Here is a 5683-nt window from a genome sequence, read left to right as displayed (position 1 = left end):
TTATCATGTTTTATGAGATTTATGATTAATTATCAAACTCTCAACCTGGGATGAGAAGTAAGTTCTCAAAATGTAATTAAAATAAATATCATTTATTAATATAATGTATGTGGTGTTAGTTTTATTAATTAAGAAATGTTGAAGTGGAAAATTCAGTTACCATTTTTCCTTTAGATTAACTTCTCAGTTTACAAAATGAGATCAAATAATACTTAAACTATGTGGCCTGTGCAGTTTCAGGGTTTGTCTTTCATATTTTTCATATTCAGTGCATCTTCTATCTTTGTGAGATAAAAATTCTAAAAGATAAAAAGTGTTTACCTTTTATTGATATTGGTGGGGTACCCTCTGTGTCCCTATCTGTTACTGGTGGTGGAAGTGATACCATATTTAACAGGAAAGAAGTAAAAGGGAAGACTAAATATAGGCATGCGTTTTATACAGCTTTGCCAAAAAGCTACATTTAACACTGCCCGAGTCTGTTCTCTGCTCATGGACAAAGGCAGTTTAGAAACATGCCCAATGAAGTCTGTGACATGGGAAAATGCTTGCCCGTCATACCTGGAAACAGGTAATTGGCCAGGATCGGCATGGCCACTGCAAGAGTGGGAAATCTAAATATATAAACTTCTAGACAAAGGAACCACTCTCTGTTGCCTCCAGGGTGCCTGGCTCCTGTGACCCCTCTGCCCACATGGCACAAGGCCATGTTGGGCTTCCCCCATGGACTTAATAGACTTTAATCTGAATGTCGAACTTCACCCGGCTGCAACCTTGGAATGGAAACTCTGGACACTGGTCTCCCAGCTGCCCCTCTTTCAGGACCGGCTTGGGTAAATGGGACCTTACAACCCGAGGAATGTAACTCTATGCCAATAAAATCTTCTACCTCTCATCCTCCCGTGGGACTTCTGCAAATGCTTGTTTCAGCAGTGTCCCCAAGAACCTCACAAACCACAGAGGGTTCCCACTTGTGTTCCCCTCTGGTAGCAGAAGTGGAGTTCTTGTGATGTTGCCAGGAAAGGAATTTCCTGAAACTCACACAGGAGGACGAGCCATGGAATTTAACCCCTGGGTTTCCAATGTTGCATTTCCGTCCATCCCGCCATGGAAAGTCCGTTTTTGTCTTCAGTGCGGCATGAAGGCCACTGCCCAGGGTCTCTACTTCATACTCCAGTCCAGCATTCTGTGTGTGGAGTCCACATGGCCATGGGCCACGGGCCATGGGGCTTCTTAAGGCCACATGATGGGGGAGTGCCGGTTGTGGGGCAAGAGAGCAAGAGTGAAACAAGATCAAGAGAACTCTTTGGGATTATAACCAGGAGCTTCACCACTTAACTCTTCAAGGTTCTGTGTGCTTGCAGTGGCTTCAACCCTTAGCCAATTGTGTCTGTCTCCCTCTTTGTTTGATACCCTCCCTCAGTGATCTGCAGAGAGTGGACCAGTGGTTTCCTGGGAAGTGTGAAGCTGTAGCTTCCTGGTGAAGCTGCCCAGATGACCATGCTTATGATGTCTGGACTCCCCTTTGCTCTCTTCCTATTATTAATATTATAACTATCTAATTATGATAATACTATTTTCTTTGACTATCTCTTTCCCCTTATTGCTTTAATGCTGTGTTCTTTCCATTAATGTTCTGTAATTTAATGGCTTTCACTATCCATGCGACTCACCCCAGATTTGTTGTGTATCTACTGCTCTTTCTGGTATTCCGAATTTATTACTCAGTACTGTCACCTGCATTCTATACCTCTTCCTCTAACTCAGTATGACACAGATTGAACTGATTATCTTTCCAGAATCTTACTTACTAATTTTGTGACCTAAGTCAAATCACCTTAACTGCCTCAGTTGCACTCAGATAACACAAGCAAGGAGCTTAGAATTTTGTCTGGAGGTGTTCAGTAATTGTTCTTTTGGCCAATGTTTCCCTCCCTAACATTCTCTCTCCCAGTTTTCCACTTTTGTCAGCAGGATCTCTATCCAGTCACCAAATCATCTTCTGTTTGCTCATTTCCTTGCCTTACACATCAATCCCATTAGCTCCCATTAGTTTTATCTTTGATCCCAAGTGACTATGCTGTAGATCAGAATCTAATTTCCTGGCCCATTTCATAGAAGCTTTTACTGTTCTTCCTGACACCTGGCTCTTCCTTATTTAGTTTTTACGCGTTGTTGGGATAAAACTTCCTGAAATACAGTTCTGTTAGTCCTTCCCCTACTAATAACTTTTCAGTGGATCCCCTAATACATACAACATAAAGTCTAACTTACATTGGTTTAGATTCAGGACCCTCAATTATGAGGTGTCTAGGCATTACCCTCTTTATCTTTTCTATTCTATTAACAAACCTTCCGTCCTGCTGAACTAAGCTGCTTCAATTGCACATACTCACCACATGTTTTCCTTTCTGAGTCCTTGCTTATGCTTTTTCCTGCCTCAGTGTCCCAGAATGCTTTTCTCCTCATGCCCATATGACAAAAAGCAAACCCATATTTTAAAGATAGAGCTCAGAGCTTTCTCTCTTCCCAGTAATATCAAGTAATTCAATCCATTTCTTAATCTAAATTCCCACTTTATCTGTATGTGTCACTACTTTCTGCCTTGTAGGAGCTACATGTCCTCTTTGTCCATTTGTCTTTAAGTTTTCTTAATGGCAGAATCCATATCTTCTTCATCTTGATAAGCACTCAAAGGATGTAAATAAACTCATCATATGATACTTCATAATTATTTGTTGAATAAATATATGGATATGTTTTGATTTAGTTATCGCTCATGTGATTCCCAAAAGGATTTAAGAAAATTTATGAGGATAGAATTAATGAATATAGCAGTCCTTGCTATAGTAGGTTTTCTGTAATGTGAGAATAATCTCAGCATTTGCCACTTATTGCTTATAAAGTACTTTGAGACTCTGAATAAATTCATTTTTACTGCGGTTTTGAATTTACATTAAAAAGTACAGAGCTAGTTGTGTTACAGAATTTACCAGGTGACCAAAAAATACACAGGAGTACCTGGAGATACAGGAAAAACCCATTTATTTCCAGATGTCCTAGTACCATGACTCAGGGGAACCTGTTTCCAAATCCTGAGTGAGCCAATATGGAGGAAGCTTTCTCTTTATACCCTTTGGTTTCTTTGTCCTCCATACATGGATCAGACTTCCAGACCTTTCACGGGCTTTGCAAAAAGCCCCATGTGTTGGGATGGGGGCCATGAGACCACACCTAGAGGCCTGGCCTGGTGCCAGGGCTGATAACCCACTCCGGGGGTTGTGTATGGTTCATGGTTTATGGCCTCTGTAAAATGGGAGTATTCAGGTAAATAGGCAAGAACAGATTATTTAAGGAAGGGGCAGTGACTAGATAGGCTAAAAGGATGTGCATTAGGAATCCCCTATTGGGGATGTGCTCGCAACCAAGGTACATGCCCTTGATTGGAATCAAACCTGGGACCCTTCAGTCCGCAGGCCGACGCTCTATCCACTGAGCCAAACTGGTTATGGCAATGGTGTTTTCCATTCAGTAATACATATCATAAGGGAGGAAGTATTTTAATTGATGATAATTCTGAATTCATGGATGATAAATCTTTCTAAATATCTTGTGGAACTGGGTTTTCCCAAATCATAGTGCTCTGTATATTCAATGATATTTTAACAGTGGTTTAAATTCATAACAATTTTACTGAAAATTTATATTTTCAACTAAAGTAGGTTATGTGATTTTTTTAAAAGAGGCAACAAAGTATTCAGAATGAACTGTTCTCAAGATGTTTTAATGAGATACAGAAAAGGTTATATTAGCCAATATACTTTGCATTTCTTGTCTAACAGATGAACTTAGGAATTTTTGAGAATGTTTCTTAAAACATGCTTTTCAGTGATTCATTTAGTCAAAACATATTTTGCCCTTTAAAAAGGAACATCTCTGTCAATCCTCCAAATATAGTCTATAATTTAAGCTTCTAATTAGGAGCTTTACCACACAAACTTTGGATTAGGATTTTGGCATAACATAAATATTGCACTTTCTTCATTTTTCAGTTCCTGAGATATATAGTTAGCCATTTTTTTTTTGGTGTGTGAAATTCTTAAAAGTAACTGGTAGTTGTTTCCCTTTAATTTATTTTGAAATAAGTATTGAATGTTCTAATTTTTATTGCTACTTGGGTTTGTTATTAGTAATAGTATAGTAGGCCCTGTGTATGTGCAGGTTTCACATCTGTAGGTTCAATCAATTATAATTAATCTAGAGATCATTTAAAATATAGAGGAGGTTGTGCATTTGGTTATATGCAAATGCTACACCATTTTATATAAGGAACATGAGCATCCCTGGATCTTTGAGGGTGGGGGGGTCCTAAAACAAATTTCCCTCAGACACTGAGGGACTTTCATATCATGATGAAAGTTCACATAGTTATTTTTTTATGTTTATAAAGGAAAAGGACAGGGGAAAGGCCTGAAAATTAATCACGCTAAATTTTAGTCCCAATGTTTTCATGCACTCATTCACTTATTAACCTACACATTTGTGTATTCGACAAGTATTTATTGAAAGCCATTTTATGCTCTAAAGAGGGAGTTGAGCTACAGGGATACTTCAAGGTACTGGAGCTATAGCCCATCACCAAGTTAGACTAAAGGGGAAGAAGCACCGAAGGATTCCGGAGCTTAGATAATGGTCCAGAGAGCAGCAGAATCCACAATGAAGCCCAGATTTAGCCTCTCCATCATGCCGTGATCCACTGCCATGTGTTCATTAATTCTCTCAAGCCTCATACCTTGCCTAGGTTAAATCAAGGTGATATTCCAGATCTCAACCCCAGGAATATGGTGGGATAAAAATGAGATCATGTAATTGAAAGCTTTCGGAGTCTTTGAATTTTGAGAATCATGCCATAAAATTCTAAGACACCATCATGTAATAGTGCTAAATTTCATGAATCCATAATCTTCCCTTCTAGACAAGACACTTAGACCTGTGATAGTAAGAACAGGAAGTAAGACAGGAAGACTCTCTTTGCGGGGGATCAGTTCCTTGTCGGGGAAAGGGATCCCCTACCCACTTCCCCTCTTGGCTCTTATGACTGATCAAATAATTAAAATGACATAAGGCAGGTTCACAGGAGAAAACAAGTTTTAATACATATACTTGGGAATTCACATAAGAATGAAAATTCCAGAGACAGAAAGGCAAAGGCAGGTATACGTGTCATTTTGGAGTAAGGAAAAAGGTAGGAATCTGGAACTTCAAAGGGAAGTAAGACAATGCACAGGGATATGTAAGAGTTAGTGTTTAGTAAACAAATGTTTGCCGGGCTATTTATAGACAGTGGGTCCCAGAGAGAGGACTTTGATCGCATAGCCTTGCTGTAGGTTGCTCTGTCTGTCACACCTAGTTCATGTTATGCTATAGCTGTCCATGGTGATAGTTCTTCCCCAGACAGCCCTTATCTTAAATTCTTTTAGGCAATTTTGGGAAGGTCGAAGGTTCTACCTAAGCCTTTTGTTTATTAAAAATAAAATGTTTCTCATGCCAGAGAGACACATTTTGGTGTGGCAAATTTTGCTTCTCTATGTCCTCATATGTAAAACAGTATAGCATATAGTGATCTTGACTGTTTTTAACCTTCCTGGATAGAAGAAGAAATAAATGTAAAGGAGTAAGTAAC

The 5683-nt window shown here is 39.1% G+C and overlaps 1 pseudogene; it reads left to right on the top strand.

The window, feature by feature from the left end:
- The first annotated feature begins 429 nt into the window (after positions 1-429).
- LOC102756888 overlaps positions 430-5683 on the top strand; it is a 9855-nt pseudogene continuing 4601 nt past the window's right edge.

Source organism: Myotis davidii, unplaced genomic scaffold, assembly GCF_000327345.1.
Source record: "Myotis davidii unplaced genomic scaffold, ASM32734v1 scaffold225, whole genome shotgun sequence".
NCBI classification, from domain to species: Eukaryota; Metazoa; Chordata; class Mammalia; order Chiroptera; family Vespertilionidae; genus Myotis; species Myotis davidii.
Note: the sequence above shows the minus strand (reverse complement) of the source record. Positions and strands in the feature narration are given on the sequence as shown.